Genomic DNA, 14,591 nt, shown 5'->3' with positions numbered 1-14,591 from the left:
ACCTCTGGGGAATATGGGACACTTCTTTGGGAGCTGATCATCCACCTATTCTTCTTAAGAAGGATATGTTTATCCAATCCCTTCATGCTGATGTGAAGGAGAAAGTCGAGTTGAAGAGACCCAGAACCTTTGAAGAGGCCCTGAGGATAGCGACGAGAGAGGAGTGGGAGCTCCTACAGAGGTTCGCTCTGAAACAAAGGGAAGTTTAGATTAAAGGGAGACCAACTGTGCTTGGGGGGAGTGAAGAGTACCAATAGCCCCAGTGGTCTCTGATCACCTGCTACTGTGCAGGGTATTAATTAGGGAGGTAGAAATTCCCCAAGGGTAGGAGATAGAGATGTTATGAGGTAGGGGGAGGCCCAAACTTGAATTTTTAGTGTTTTAATTGTATGGAGAGGGGTCATATATCTCCCCAGTGCCCTTATCCCAAGAGAATGGGAGGTGATGTTTATCCTTGGCACCTAGGAGGGAGGTATGGACATGTTTAGAGGGCATTAATTTTTATGTTATTTAAAACGCAAAGAAAGAAGTTAATTGCAATTTCAATATTGTTTTGTGGTCTGTAGAACATCATAGATAATTCTAAGAAGCGATTTTATACATGTGGACACCTCGATGATTAGTATGCTTCTCTCTATAAGAGAACAGAGGCTTCTAAGGTCAACCCTTATGTAATGCAACCGACCAGGGAATTAGGGAGAGAAATCATGTTGATATATGGATGGAAGGATCAATTTACCCACTTGATCGCTTAACCCAACAACCACCTAAATTTTCAAGCCTAATTGCTTTGATCAAATATGTTTGTGAGGGCAATGCTAGCTTACTTGGTTACATAACAAGGCTTGCTAGTCAGGTGCAAAGTGTTTGGATATCATCACAAAGGATGCTGATGATGAAGAAAGCTCAAATAAAGTACTTAAATGCTAAAGTACTTAAATGCTAAACTATCTAACAAGGAGAATGAATACAATGAGTTGATAGAAGTTGTTCATGCTTAGCATTTGCAGAACCATGAATTGGAACAAAAACCAAAGGATCTAAAGGCCAAGAACAACAAATTAGAAGGGGTATTAGAGAAGACAGTCAAACATGGGCCCCCCTCTAATTTGGATGCAAGTGAATGAGTAAGAGAACAATGACCACTTACTACATTGTCAAAAAATAGTGGAACCTACAAACGCCACATACATGTCGAGGCTGATAAGTTGAAGACCCTTAAACAAGATAATGGATCACTCTCATAAGTCTTGTCAAGATAGATGGTGAAGTCTACACTTTCTCATTCAAAGTTTAGAACAATTAGTGTGATGATCTCGTGCATGCACAATTGCAAGATGTGAAGAGTACATTTACTGCAACTGAAGCTTAAAGTATTTATGACAAAGTTGGTTTAAGTAGAGAATCCTATGCAATGATCTACATACAAATAGATGTAGGTTTTAAGTCCATGTTGCGAAACAAAAGGGTAACTTCGCTGCCGTGCCCTTTTAGTGTCAGAAAAGTAATGCAAAAATTGAATAACAATGTCCTTAAACTCATTGGTGACCCTAAACACATACTTCACTCACATGTATACAAGCATTGTGCTAAAGAAGTGACCTTCGATCTAAATCCGAATAATTATGTCTTGGATGTGTGCAAATTACAAGCTGCTCCTAAAGATTTTTTTTAATCTAAAATGGAGATTCTTACTATGGTTCAATGTCAAAACGCAAGTGAAATTCTACATGTGGATGGTTTCAGAGACTACTCAGTGGAATGGCATCTTATAGGTGATCTAAAGACACTAAAGTGTATGTTGGTGTCTCAAATGCTGCAAATGCAGAGTTCGCTTACTTGTATTGCATGCACTCAAGGAAAAAGTGTAAGAATGGAAAAAAGGTGTGGAATATGAATACTGGGAAGGATGGTGCACCAACTTGTGATCAATTCATATGGGATGGCAGAACAATAGTTAGGGTGGATCCAAAGTGGGACCCTATACGTGACATTCCTTTAACATGAGTCCATCCTTGTACACTACATGTTATTTGTATATTTGTGAAAAAATTAGTTTATGAATATATATGTTTTGCATATAAGATGCAACCAATGTCAAAGGCCCTAGTAGTGTGTAAGAGAGTGGAGGAGGTTATTTCATGCATAGGCCTACACAAAGGGAAAATGGAAATCAAGAAAGATAAGAAGAGATCAGGTGTGCAGGTGAAAATGTGCCATGCAAACCAAGTATTGGTGGAGCCAAGGCTAGAAAACTTTTGTCACCACCAAGGGACCATGAAGACCATTTATTAGTTCTTCAACCATGGAAGTATGAGGCATGGAGAAAGTTACAAATGGTTGACCCAGATCATAGTAATAATGGCGAGACTAGAATTACAAATGCTATTTGTATGGATTACATTTGATAAGGTTGCTACACTTCTATAGAAAATGACATTCCCCCCCACATGTTTGCAAAGTTTGGTCCCCATCGGAGCATGTTTGGGTATGATGGTATGGGGAAGGCCCAGATTTTCCATGGCCTCTTAAGCACCGCAGAGACTTGAAAAATCTACACTGGGCACTAATTACCAATCTAAACATACTCCGATTGTGACCAAACTTTGCAAGCATGTGGGGGTGGGTCCCCCCCACATGTTTGCAAAGTTTGGTCCCCGATCGGAGCATGTTTGGGTACGATGGTATGGGGAAGGCCCGGATTTTCCATGGCCTCTTAAGCACCAAGAGACTTGAAAAATCCGCACTGGCTGCAAAATGACCAATCCAAACATGGTTTGATTGTGACTAAACTTTGCAAACATGTGGGAGTGGGCCCCTCCCACATGCTTGCAAAGTTTGGTTCCCATCGGAGCATGTTTGGGTACGATGGTATGGGGAAGGCCGGGATTTTCCATGGCCTCTTAAGCACCAAGAGACTTGAAAAATCCGCACTGACCACTAATTACCAATCTAAACATACTCTGATTGTAACAAAACTTTGCAAGAATGTGGGGGTGGGTCCCCCCCACATGTTTGCAAAGTTTGGTCCCCATCGGAGCATGTTTGGGTACGATGGTATGGGGAAGGCCCGGATTTTCCATGGCCTCTTAAGCACCAAGAGACTTGAAAAATCCACACTGGGCACTAATTACCAATCCAAACATGCTTCGATTATGACCAAACTTTGCAAACATATGGGAGTGGGCCCCTCCCACATGCTTGCAAAGTTTGGTTACCATCGGAGCATGTTTGGGTACGATGGTATGGGGAAGGCCCGGATTTTCCATGGCCTCTTAAGCACCAAGAGACTTGAAAAATCCGCACCAATCTAAAGTGACCAAACTTTGCAACAAGCATGTGGGGTGGGTCCCCCCTACATGTTTGCAAAGTTTGGTCCCCATCGAAGCATGCTTGGGTATGATGGTATGGGGAAGGCCCGGATTTTCCATGGCCTCTTAAGCCTTGCAGAGACTTGAAAAATCCACACTGGCCGCCGCTAATTACCAATCTAAACATACTCTGATTGTGACCAAACTTTGCAAGCATGTGGGGGTGGGTCCCCCCCACATGTTTGCAAAGTTTGGTCCCCATTGGAGCATTTTTGTGTGGAAGGCCCAGACTTTCCATGGCCTCTTAAGCACCAAGAGACTTGAAAAATCCACCAAGAGACTTGAAAAATCCACACTGGGCGCTAATTACAAATCCAAACATGCTTCGATTGTGACCAAACTTTGCAAACATATGGGGGTTGGACCCTCCCACATTCTTACAAAGTTTGGTTACCATCGGAGCATGTTTAGGTACGATGGTATGGGGAAAGCCCGGATTTTCCATGGCCTCTTAAGCACAAAGAGACTTGAAAAATCCGCACTAGCCCCCAATCTAAACATACTCCAATTGTGACTAAACTTTGCAAGCATGTGGGGTGGGTCCCCCCCCCACATGTTTGCAAAGTTTGGTCTCCATCGGAGCATGTTTGGGTATGATGGTATGGGGAAGGCCCGGATTTTCCATGGCCTCTTAAGCACTGCAAAGACTTGAAAAATCCGCACTGGCCACTAATTACCAATCTAAACATTCTATGATTGTGACCAAACTTTGCAAGCATGTGGAGGTGGGTCCCCCTACATGTTTGCAGAGTTTGGTCCCCATCGGAGTATGTTTGGGTACGATGGTATGGGGAAGGCCTGGATTTTCCATGGCCTCTTAAGCACTGTAGAGACTTGAAAAATCCGCACTAGCCCGCTAATGACCAATCCAAGCATGCTTTGATTGTGACCAAACTTTGCAAACATGTGGGAGTGGGCCCCTCCCTCATGCTTGTTGCAAAGTTTGGTTCCCATCGGAGCATGTTTGGGTATGATGATATGGGAAAGGCCCAGATTTTCCATAGCCTCTTAAGCACCAAGAGACTTGAAAAATCCACACTGGCCGTCAATCTAAACATACTCCAATTATGACCAAACTTTGCAAGCATGTAAGGTGGGTCCCCCCACATGTTTGCAAAGTTTGGTCCCCATCGGAGCATGTTTGGGTATGATGGTATGGGGAAAGCCCGGATTTTCCATGGCCTCTTAAGCACCGCAGAGACTTGAAAAATCTACACTGGGCACTAATTACCAGTCTAAACATACTCCGATTGTGACCAAACTTTGCAAGCATGTGGGGGTGGATCCCCCCCACATGTTTGCAAAGTTTGGTCCCCAATCGGAGCATGTTTGGGTACGATGGTATGGGGAAGGCCCGGATTTTCCATGGCCTCTTAAGCACCAAGAGACTTGAAAAATCCGCATTGGCTGCTAAATGACCAATCCAAACATGGTTTGATTGTGACTAAACTTTGCAAACATGTGGGAGTGGGCCCCTCCCACATTCTTGCAAAGTTGGGTTCCCATCGGAGCATGTTTGGGTATGATGGTATGGGGAAGGCCGGGATTTTCCAAAGCCTCTTAAGCACCAAGAGACTTGAAAAATCCGCACTGACCGCTAATTACCAATCTAAACATACTCTGATTGTAACAAAACTTTGCAAGAATATGGGGGTGGGTCCCCCCCACATGTTTGCAAAGTTTGGTCCCCATCGGAGCATGTTTGGGTACGATGGTATGGGGAAGGCCCGGATTTTCCATGGCCTCTTAAGCACCAAGAGACTTGAAAAATCCACACTAGGCACTAATTACCAATCCAAACATGCTTCGATTATGACCAAACTTTGCAAACATATGGGAGTGGGCCCCTCCCACATGCTTGCAAACATATGGGAGTGGGCCCCTCCCACATGCTTGCAAAGTTTGGTTACCATCGGAGCATGTTTGGGTACGATGGTATGGGAAAGGCCCGGATTTTCCATGGCCTCTTAAGCACCAAGAGACTTGAAAAATCCGCACCAATCTAAAGTGACCAAACTTTGCAACACGCATGTGGGGTGGGTCCCCCCTACATGTTTGCAAAGTTTGGTCCCCATCGAAGCATGCTTGGGTATGATGGTATGGGGAAGGCCCGGATTTTCCATGGCCTCTTAAGCCTTGCAGAGACTTGAAAAATCCACACTGGCCGCCGCTAATTACCAATCTAAACATACTCTGATTGTGACACAACTTTGCAAGCATGTGGGGGTGGGTCCCCCCCACATGTTTGCAAAGTTTGGTCCCCATTGGAGCATGTTTGTGTGGAAGGCCCGGACTTTCCATGGCCTCTTAAGCACCAAGAGACTTGAAAAATCCGCACTGGACGCTAATTACAAATCCAAACATGCTTCGATTGTGACCAAACTTTGCAAACATATGGGGGTTGGACCCTCCCACATTCTTACAAAGTTTGGTTCCCATCGGAGCATGTTTAGGTACGATGGTATGGGGAAAGCCCGGATTTTCCATGGCCTCTTAAGCACAAAGAGACTTGAAAAATCCGCACTAGCCCCCAATCTAAACATACTCCAATTGTGACTAAACTTTGCAAGCATGTGGGGTGGGTCCCCCCCCCACATGTTTGCAAAGTTTGGTCTCCATCGGAGCATGTTTGGGTATGATGGTATGGGGAAGGCCCGGATTTTCCATGGCCTCTTAAGCACTGCAAAGACTTGAAAAATCCGCACTGGCCACTAATTACCAATCTAAACATTCTATGATTGTGACCAAACTTTGCAAGCATGTGGGGGTGGGTCCCCCTACATGTTTGCAGAGTTTGGTCCCCATCGGAGCATGTTTGGGTACGATGGTATGGGGAAGGCCTGGATTTTCCATGGCCTCTTAAGCACTGTAGAGACTTGAAAAATCCGCACTGGCCCGCTAATGACCAATCCAAGCATGCTTCGATTGTGACCAAACTTTGCAAACATGTGGGAGTGGGCCCCTCCCTCATGCTTGTTGCAAAGTTTGGTTCCCATCGGAGCATGTTTGGGTATGATGATATGGGAAAGGCCCAGATTTTCCATGGCCTCTTAAGCACCAAGAGACTTGAAAAATCCACACTGGTCTTCAATCTAAACATACTCCAATGATGACCAAACTTTGCAAGCATGTGGGGTGGGTCCCCCCCACATGTTTGCAAAGTTTGGTCCCCATCGGAGCATGTTTGGGTATGATGGTATGGGGAAGGCCCGGATTTTCCATGGCCTCTTAAGCACCGCAGAGACTTGAAAAATCTACACTGGGCAACCAGTCTAAACATACTCCGATTGTGACCAAACTTTGCAAGCATGTGGGGGTGGTCCCCCCCACATGTTTGCAAAGTTTGGTCCCCGATCAGAGCATGTTTGGGTACGATGGTATGGGGAAGGCCCGGATTTTCCATGGCCTCTTAAGCACCAAGAGACTTGAAAAATCCGCACTGGCTGCTAAATGACCAATCCAAACATGGTTTGATTGTGACTAAACTTTGCAAACATATGGGAGTGGGCCCCTCCCACATGCTTGCAAAGTTTGGTTCCCATCGGAGCATGTTTGGGTACGATGGTATGGGGAAGGCCGGGATTTTCCATGGCCTCTTAAGCACCAAGAGACTTGAAAAATTCGCACTGACCGCTAATTACCAATCTAAACATACTCTGATTGTGACAAAACTTTGCAAGAATGTGGGGGTGGGTCCCCCCCCACATGTTTGCAAAGTTTGGTCCCCATCGGAGCATGTTTGGGTACGATGGTATGGGGAAGGCCCGGATTTTCCATGGCCTCTTAAGCACCAAGAGACTTGAAAAATCCACACTGGGCACTAATTACCAATCCAAACATGCTTCGATTATGACCAAACTTTGCAAACATATGGGAGTGGGCCCCTCCCACATGCTTGCAAAGTTTGGTTACCATCGGAGCATGTTTGGGTACGATGGTATGGGGAAGGCCCGGACTTTCCATGGCCTCTTAAGCACCAAGAGACTTGAAAAATCCGCACCAATCTAAAGTGACCAAACTTTGCAACAAGCATGTGGGGTGGGTCCCCCCTACATGTTTGCAAAGTTTGGTCCCCATCGAAGCATGTTTGGGTATGATGGTATGGGGAAGGCCCGGATTTTCCATGGCCTCTTAAGCCTTGCGGAGACTTGAAAAATCCACACTGGCCGCTAATTACCAATCTAAACATACTCCGATTGTGACCAAACTTTGCAAGCATGTGGGGGTGGGTCCCCCCCACATGTTTGCAAAGTTTGGTCCCCATTGGAGCATGTTTGGGTGGAAGGCCCGGACTTTCCATGGCCTCTTAAGCACCAAGAGACTTGAAAAATCCGCACTGGGCGCTAATTACAAATCCAAACATGCTTCGATTGTGATCAAACTTTGCAAACATATGGGGGATGACCCCTCGCACATTCTTACAAAGTTTGGTTCCCATCGGAGCATGTTTAGGTACGATGGTATGGGGAAGGCCCGGATTTTCCATGGCCTCTTAAGCACCAAGAGACTTGAAAAATCCGCACTAGCCCCCAATCTAAACATACTCCAATTGTGACTAAACTTTGCAAGCATATGGGGTGGGTCCCCCCCACATGTTTGTAAAGTTTGGTCTCCATCGGAGCATGTTTGGGTATGATGGTATGGGGAAGGCCCGGATTTTCCATGGCCTCTTAAGCACTGCAAAGACTTGAAAAATCCGCACTGGCCACTAATTACCAATCTAAACATTCTATGATTGTGACCAAACTTTGCAAGCATGTGGGGGTGGGTCCCCCTACATGTTTGCAGAGTTTGGTCCCCATCGGAGCATGTTTGCGTACGATGGTATGGGGAAGGCCTGGATTTTCCATGGCCTCTTAAGCACTGTAGATACTTGAAAAAATCGCACTGGCCCGCTAATGACCAATCCAAGCATGCTTCGATTGTGACCAAACTTTGCAAACATGTGGGAGTGGGCCCCTCCCTCATGCTTGTTGTTGCAAAGTTTGGTTCCCATCGGAGCATGTTTGGGTATGATGATATGGGGAAGGCCCAGATTTTCCATGGCCTCTTAAGCACCAAGAGACTTGAAAAATCCACACTGGCCGTCAATCTAAACATACTCCAATTATGACCAAACTTTGCAAGCATGTGGGGTGGGTCTCCCCCACATGTTTGCAAAGTTTGGTCCCCATCGGAGCATGTTTGGGTATGATGGTATGGGGAAGGCCCGGATTTTCCATGGCCTCTTAAGCACCGCAGAGACTTGAAAAATCTACACTGGGCACTAATTACCAATCTAAACATACTTCGATTGTGACCAAACTTTGCAAGCATGTGGGGGTGGTCCCCCCCACATGTTTGCAAAGTTTGGTCCCCGATCAGAGCATGTTTGGGTACGATGGTATGGGGAAGGCCCGGATTTTCCATGGCCTCTTAAGCACCAAGAGACTTGAAAAATCCGCACTGGCTGCTAAATGACCAATCCAAACATGGTTTGATTGTGACTAAACTTTGCAAACATGTGGGAGTGGGCCCCTCCCACATGCTTGCAAAGTTTGGTTCCCATCGGAGCATGTTTGGGTACGATGGTATGGGGAAGGCCGGGATTTTCCATGGCCTCTTAAGCACCAAGAGACTTGAAAAATTCGCACTGACCGCTAATTACCAATCTAAACATACTCTGATTGTGACAAAACTTTGCAAGAATGTGGGGGTGGGTCCCCCCCACATGTTTGCAAAGTTTGGTCCCCATCGGAGCATGTTTGGGTACGATGGTATGGGGAAGGCCCGGATTTTCCATGGCCTCTTAAGCACCAAGAGACTTGAAAAATCCGCACTGGCTGCTAAATGACCAATCCAAACATGGTTTGATTGTGACTAAACTTTGCAAACATGTGGGAGTGGGCCCCTCCCACATGCTTGCAAAGTTTGGTTCCCATCGGAGCATGTTTGGGTATGATGGTATGGGGAAGGCCGGGATTTTCCATGGCCTCTTAAGCACCAAGAGACTTGAAAAATCCGCACTGACCGCTAATTACCAATCTAAACATACTCTGATTGTGACAAAACTTTGCAAGAATGTGGGGGTGGGTCCCCCCCACATGTTTGCAAAGTTTGGTCCCCATCGGAGCATGTTTGGGTACGATGGTATGGGGAAGGCCCGGATTTTCCATGGCCTCTTAAGCACCAAGAGACTTGAAAAATCCGCACCAATCTAAAGTGACCAAACTTTGCAACAAGCATGTGGGGTGGGTCCCCTCCACATGTGGGTCCCCCCTACATGTTTGCAAAGTTTGGTCCCCATCGAAGCGTGTTTGGGTATGATGGTATGGGGAAGGCCCGGATTTTCCATGGCCTCTTAAGCCTTGCGGAGACTTGAAAAATCCACACTGGCCGCTAATTACCAATCTAAACATACTCCGATTGTGACCAAACTTTGCAAGAATGTGGGGGTGGGTCCCCCCCACATGTTTGCAAAGTTTGGTCCCCATTGGAGCATGTTTGGGTGGAAGGCCCGGACTTTCCATGGCCTCTTAAGCACCAAGAGACTTGAAAAATCTGCACTGGGCGCTAATTACAAATCCAAACATGCTTCGATTGTGACCAAACTTTGTAAACATATGGGGGTTGGCCCCTCCCACATTCTTACAAAGTTTGGTTCCCATTGGAGCATGTTTAGGTACGATGGTATGGGGAAGGCCTGGATTTTCCATGGCCTCTTAAGCACCAAGAGACTTGAAAAGTCCGCACTAGCCCCCAATCTAAACATACTCCAATTGTGACTAAACTTTGCAAGCATGTGGGGTGGGTCCCCTTCCACATGTTTGCAAAGTTTGGTCTCCATCGGAGCATGTTTGGGTATGATGGTATGGGGAAGGCCCGGATTTTCCATGGCCTCTTAAGCACTGCAAAGACTTGAAAAATCCGCACTGGCCACTAATTACCAATCTAAATATTCTGTGATTGTGACCAAGCTTTGCAAGCATGTGGGGGTGGGTCCCCCTACATGTTTGCAGAGTTTGGTCACCATCGGAGCATGTTTGGGTACGATGGTATGGGGAAGGCCTGGATTTTCCTCATTGGCCTCTTAAGCACTGTAGAGACTTGAAAAATCCGCACTGGCTCGCTAATGACCAATCCAAGCATGCTTCGATTGTGACCAAACTTTGCAAACATGTGGGAGTGGGCCCCTCCCTCATGCTTGTTGCAAAGTTTGGTTCCCATCGGAGCATGTTTGGGTACGATGATATGGGGAAGGCCCAGATTTTCCATGGCCTCTTAAGCACCAAGAGACTTGAAAAATCCACACTGGCCGTCAATCTAAACATACTCCAATTATGACCAAACTTTGCAAGCATGTGGGGTGGGTCCCCCCCACATGTTTGCAAAGTTTGGTCCCCATCGGAGCATGTTTGGGTATGATGGTATGGGGAAGGCCCGGATTTTCCATGGCCTCTTAAGCACCGCAGAGACTTGAAAAATCTACACTGGGCACTAATTACCAATCTAAACATACTCCGATTGTGACCAAACTTTGCAAGCATGTGGGGGTGGGTCCCCCCCACATGTTTGCAAAGTTTGGTCCCCGATCAGAGCATGTTTGGGTACGATGGTATGGGGAAGGCCCGGATTTTCCATGGCCTCTTAAGCACCAAGAGACTTGAAAAATCCGCACTGGCTGCTAAATGACCAATCCAAACATGGTTTGATTGTGACTAAACTTTGCAAACATGTGGGAGTGGGCCCCTCCCACATGCTTGCAAAGTTTGGTTCCCATCGGAGCATGTTTGGGTATGATGGTATGGGGAAGGCCGGGATTTTCCATGGCCTCTTAAGCACCAAGAGACTTGAAAAATCCGCACTGACCGCTAATTACCAATCTAAACATACTCTGATTGTGACAAAACTTTGCAAGAATGTGGGGGTGGGTCCCCCCCACATGTTTGCAAAGTTTGGTCCCCATCGGAGCATGTTTGGGTACGATGGTATGGGGAAGGCCCGGATTTTCCATGGCCTCTTAAGCACCAAGAGACTTGAAAAATCCGCACCAATCTAAAGTGACCAAACTTTGCAACAAGCATGTGGGGTGGGTCCCCTCCACATGTGGGTCCCCCCTACATGTTTGCAAAGTTTGGTCCCCATCGAAGCGTGTTTGGGTATGATGGTATGGGGAAGGCCCGGATTTTCCATGGCCTCTTAAGCCTTGCGGAGACTTGAAAAATCCACACTGGCCGCTAATTACCAATCTAAACATACTCCGATTGTGACCAAACTTTGCAAGAATGTGGGGGTGGGTCCCCCCCACATGTTTGCAAAGTTTGGTCCCCATTGGAGCATGTTTGGGTGGAAGGCCCGGACTTTCCATGGCCTCTTAAGCACCAAGAGACTTGAAAAATCTGCACTGGGCGCTAATTACAAATCCAAACATGCTTCGATTGTGACCAAACTTTGTAAACATATGGGGGTTGGCCCCTCCCACATTCTTACAAAGTTTGGTTCCCATCGGAGCATGTTTAGGTACGATGGTATGGGGAAGGCCTGGATTTTCCATGGCCTCTTAAGCACCAAGAGACTTGAAAAGTCCGCACTAGCCCCCAATCTAAACATACTCCAATTGTGACTAAACTTTGCAAGCATGTGGGGTGGGTCCCCTTCCACATGTTTGCAAAGTTTGGTCTCCATCGGAGCATGTTTGGGTATGATGGTATGGGGAAGGCCCGGATTTTCCATGGCCTCTTAAGCACTGCAAAGACTTGAAAAATCCGCACTGGCCACTAATTACCAATCTAAATATTCTGTGATTGTGACCAAGCTTTGCAAGCATGTGAGGGTGGGTCCCCCTACATGTTTGCAGAGTTTGGTCACCATCGGAGCATGTTTGGGTACGATGGTATGGGGAAGGCCTGGATTTTCCTCATTGGCCTCTTAAGCACTGTAGAGACTTGAGAAATCCGCACTGGCTCGCTAATGACCAATCCAAGCATGCTTCGATTGTGACCAAACTTTGCAAACATGTGGGAGTGGGCCCCTCCCTCATGCTTGTTGCAAAGTTTGGTTCCCATCGGAGCATGTTTGGGTACGATGATATGGGGAAGGCCCAGATTTTCCATGGCCTCTTAAGCACCAAGAGACTTGAAAAATCCACACTGGCCGTCAATCTAAACATACTCCAATTATGACCAAACTTTGCAAGCATGTGGGGTGGGTCCCCCCCACATGTTTGCAAAGTTTGGTCCCCATCGGAGCATGTTTGGGTATGATGGTATGGGGAAGGCCCGGATTTTCCATGGCCTCTTAAGCACCGCAGAGACTTGAAAAATCTACACTGGGCACTAATTACCAATCTAAACATACTCCGATTGTGACCAAACTTTGCAAGCATGTGGGGGTGGGTCCCCCCCACATGTTTGCAAAGTTTGGTCCCCGATCAGAGCATGTTTGGGTACGATGGTATGGGGAAGGCCCGGATTTTCCATGGCCTCTTAAGCACCAAGAGACTTGAAAAATCCACACTGGGCACTAATTACCAATCCAAACATGCTTCGATTATGACCAAACTTTGCAAACATATGGGAGTGGGCCCCTCCCACATGCTTGCAAAGTTTGGTTACCATCGGAGCATGTTTGGGTACGATGGTATGGGGAAGGCCCGGATTTTCCATGGCCTCTTAAGCACCAAGAGACTTGAAAAATCCGCACCAATATCAAGTGACCAAACTTTGCAACAAGCATGTGGGGTGGGTCCCCCCTACATGTGGGTCCCCCCTACATGTTTGCAAAGTTTGGTCCCCATCGAAGCATGTTTGGGTATGATGGTATGGGGAAGGCCCGGATTTTCCATGGCCTCTTAAGCCTTGCGGAGACTTGAAAAATCCACACTGGCCGCTAATTACTAATCTAAACATACTCCGATTGTGACAAAACTTTGCAAGCATGAGGGGCTGGGTCCCCCCCACATGTTTGCAAAGTTTGGTCCCCATTGGAGCATGTTTGGGTGGAAGGCCCGGACTTTCCATGGCCTCTTAAGCACCAAGAGACTTGAAAAATCCACACTGGGCGCTAATTACAAATCCAACCATGCTTCGATTGTGACCAAACTTTGCAAACATATGGGGGTTGGCCCCTCCCACATTCTTACAAAGTTTGGTTCCCACCATCGGAGCATGTTTAGGTACGATGGTATGGGGAGTGACTAAACTTTGCAAGCATGTGGGGTGGGTCCCCCCACATGTTGGCAAAGATTGGTCTCCATCGGAGCATGTTTGGGTATGATGGTATGGGAAAGGCCCGGACTTTCCATGGCCTCTTAAGCACTGCAAAGACTTGAAAAATCCGCACTGGCCACTAATTACCAATCTATATATTCTGTGATTGTGACCAAACTTTGCAAGCATGTGGGGGTGGGTCCCCCTACATGTTTGCAGAGTTTGGTCGCCATCGGAGCATGTTTGGGTATGATGGTATGGGGAAGGCCTGGATTTTCCATGGCCTCTTAAGCACTGTAGAGACTTGAAAAATTCGCACTGGCCCGCTAATGACCAATCCAAGCATGCTTCGATTGTGACCAAACTTTGCAAACATGTGGGAGTGGGCCCCTCCCTCATGCTTGTTGCAAAGTTTGGTTCCCATCAGAGCATGTTTGGGTATGATGATATGGGGAAGGCCCAGATTTTCCATGGCCTCTTAAGCACCAAGAGACTTGAAAAATCCACACTGGCCGTCAATCTAAACATACTCCAATTATGACCAAACTTTGCAAGCATGTGGGGTGGGTCCCCCCCACATGTTTGCAAAGTTTGGTCCCCATCGGAGCATGTTTGGGTATGATGGTATGGGGAAGGCCCGGATTTTCCATGGCCTCTTAAGCACCGCAGCAGAGACTTGAAAAATCTACACTGGGCACTAATTACCAATCTAAACATACTCCGATTGTGACCAAACTTTGCAAGCATCTGGGGGTGGGTCCCCCCCACATGTTTGCAAAGTTTGGTCCCCGATCAGAGCATGTTTGGGTACGATGGTATGGGGAAGGCCCGGATTTTCCATGGCCTCTTAAGCACCAAGAGACTTGAAAAATCCGCACTGGCTGCTAAATGACCAATCCAAACATGGTTTGATTGTGACTAAACTTTGCAAACATGTGGGAGTGGGCCCCTCCCACATGCTTGCAAAGTTTGGTTCCCATCGGAGCATGTTTGGGTACGATGGTATGGGGAAGGCCCGGATTTTCCATGGCCT

The sequence above is a fragment of the Cibotium barometz genome, chromosome 52 (genome assembly GCF_041138505.1).
Source record: "Cibotium barometz isolate CiBa-2024 chromosome 52, ASM4113850v1, whole genome shotgun sequence".
Taxonomy (NCBI): domain Eukaryota; kingdom Viridiplantae; phylum Streptophyta; class Polypodiopsida; order Cyatheales; family Cibotiaceae; genus Cibotium; species Cibotium barometz.
Note: the sequence above shows the minus strand (reverse complement) of the source record.